Raw genomic sequence first — 3,011 nt, 5'->3', positions numbered from 1 at the left:
CTCCGCTCTAGGGCGTGCGCGCGAACCCGGCGACCGCGGCGACCTCGCGGCCTGATTGGCTGCAGGAGCACAGCGCCGTACGCACGCGAGAGAACGAGCGCGCGCGCGCACGGCCGTCGGGTTCCGCAGACGACTGGGAGAGAAAGACTGGCGTACTGCGCAGGAGTCAGAAGTGGGGAAGTAGCTGGGAGAGTCTTCCGTTTTCCTGCGTCCTATTTTCAATTCCTACAGTATCCAAGAAGAAATCCTCGGAAGTAAAAATAGTTATATGTGGGTGCTGGAAATACTCAAAAGCGAGGAGCCACTCTCATTCTCCAGACCCCCTCCAAGTAAGTGTGGTACGGCCCAGACAGGCTTCTAGTATAACCAATCATCAGTCGGCCCCGCCGTCCTCCTTGTTCAGCCCCTTCGAGCATTGGCCAACCGCTTGGCGACTAAATAGCTCCCACCCACCCACCCAGCGGCGCGAGGCTTGCAGCCCACCGTAGTGCCAACCGTGAAAGGAGGCGCGGAAGTGAGCGCCCCCTGAGGGGCAGCACCCCCCCCCCGAGGGCGAGCGGCCTCTTGGCTTCATTCCCTTAGTTTCTCACTGCAGCACAGGGGTGGGTGCGCGCTTCCCTAACCTCGCCGCAAATACAGGCTGGAATCCGGCTGTCCCTGGCGAGCTGCTAGCCGACTCTACATAGATCCATCCCAGCGCCACCCTTTCGCTCTAATTAGTCCTACCCAGCTGTGAACCCAAGAGCAAGGCCAGGTGTTGTTCTCTCCTCTTTTAGCTCGAAGCCATCTCTCCTGAAAGGAGCTCTGGCTATTACATAACGGTCTTTCAAAAAAGTGTTCCAGCAGCCACTTTTCTGAAGCCAAAGTTGCTCACCCGTAAAGTGTGATTCTAAATCCTGCGGTCTGTCCTCGGGTTTGGTGTCAAATATTGCCGTTTGAACTGTGGTCTAATTAGTGCTAGGCAGCAAAGTAAAGGGGAAAGGTCTGCCTTCAGTTTTATGGGGTCTAGTCTACCTTCTCTGACATGGCATATGTATCAGGGTCTACTTCATCCTTGCTAGGGAGTTCAAGCCACCATTTATTGTAACACACTAGAGAGTTCTCTTTTAATGAGCAGTGTGTATTAAAAACTGAAATCTTCAAAACACTTTATATAAAAGGTTATTGTTGGAGATACAGTATTTATTTATAGAGGCTTTTCTGTCTGTAAATTAGGTTAATTTGTTTCCTTACGAAGAAATCAAATTTCATTTTTCTGTGGTATATTTTTCTTGGATCTTTAAGACTTCCATTTGCCCAACTTCACAAGTTAGGCATCTTTCTTTTCCTACTTTCAACCGTCAAAGAACCCGTAAATTGTCTTGTCTTTTGGCTAGACACTGCCAAATGAAAATAAAAATTTGATCTTCCACCAACCAACCACATATACTAAAGCTCTCCTAGGACGCTGTACTACTGGATGCCAGCCTTTTAGCTGCATGAACACTAAGGGTGACATAATCACTATCCCAAGGTTTACACACAATTACATTTTCTTGTCCAGTTTATTTTAGGATCATGCAAGATATTTCCTGGAAAGGATGTTTAATAGAACATAAGGTTTAAACTAGCAGCCACTTCTCAAAAATATTGCACAGTAGAATCTAGGCTAAAACAATGGGGTATCAAGGCCACCAAACTTCAAATAAATTGCTATCATGTAATCACCTTATAGTTTTGTGTGTGTGTTTTTTTAAAGATTTTTATTTATTTATTCAACAGAGATAGAGACAGCCAGCGAGAGAGGGAACACAAGCAGGGGGAGTGGGAGAGGAAGAAGCAGGCTCATAGCAGAGGAGCCTGATGTGGGGCTCGATCCCATAACGCTGGGATCACGCCCTGAGCCGAAGGCAGACGCTTAACCACTGTGCCACCCAGGCGCCCCACCTTATAGTTTTTTTCTAGTGCATACTTTTTCCAGTCCTCTTCTCTTGCATCTTCGCATGCCTATAGATGGCAAACCACAAGGTCATTTTTAAGTTAACTTACCATAAATAAACAGTCAGACATAACAAACTGCTACCCTTGGGTATAGACACGGAGAAGTTTTTTAATACCCAAAATCGCCAGTGACCTCTTTGGGTTTTTTGAAATTTTTTGTTTTGGTTTGGTTTTTTTAATAATGTTTACACCCAACGTGAGGCTTGAACTCACAACCCCTAGATCAGGAATCACATGCTCTTCCGACTGAGCCAGCCAGGCACCCCAACCTCTTTATGTTTAAATACCGCTGCCTCTCCTCCTGTCCTTAGGCAATGTCTCTGCTTGTAAAAGCACTTTCTCCCCTCGTGCTCTGGATCCCATCCCCTTCACTCCTGCATTTTCCGAATTTTTTGACATTTTTTTTTAAAGATTTTATTTATTTAGGGGTGCCTGAGTGGCTCAGTTGTTAAGTTTCTGCCTTTGGCTCAGGTCATGATCCCAAAGTTCTGGGATCAAGCCCCGTATTGGGCTCCCTGCTCAGTGGGAAGCCTGCTCTCCCTCTCCCATTCCCCCTGCTTGTTTTCCCTGTCTCGCTGTCTCTCTGTCAAATAAATAAATAATTAAAATCAAGATTTTTATTGGCAGGCAGAGGAAGGGGGAGAAGCAGGCTCCCCACTGAGCAGGGAGCCTGATTCAGGGCTCCCACCCCAGGACCCTGGGATCATGATGTGAGCCGAAGGCAGATGCTTAACCAACTGAGCCACCCAGGTGCCCCTCTTTGATGTTGTATTTGAAAAATACAGAGGGGCGCCTGGGTGGCGCAGTCGTTAAGTGTCTGCCTTCGGCTCAGGGCATGATCCCGGCGTTCCGGGATCGAGTCCCACATCGGGCTCCTCTGCCGGGAGCCTGCTTCTTCCTCTCCCACTCCCCCTGCTTGTGTTCCCTCTCTCGCTGGCTGTCTGTCACATAAATAAATAAAATCTTTAAAAAAAAAAAAGAAAAAGAAAAGAAAAATACAGAAAAAATAGAATGGTGTCAAGAAGATTCTC

The sequence above is a fragment of the Ailuropoda melanoleuca genome, chromosome 16 (genome assembly GCF_002007445.2).
Source record: "Ailuropoda melanoleuca isolate Jingjing chromosome 16, ASM200744v2, whole genome shotgun sequence".
Taxonomy (NCBI): Eukaryota; Metazoa; Chordata; class Mammalia; order Carnivora; family Ursidae; genus Ailuropoda; species Ailuropoda melanoleuca.
Note: the sequence above shows the minus strand (reverse complement) of the source record.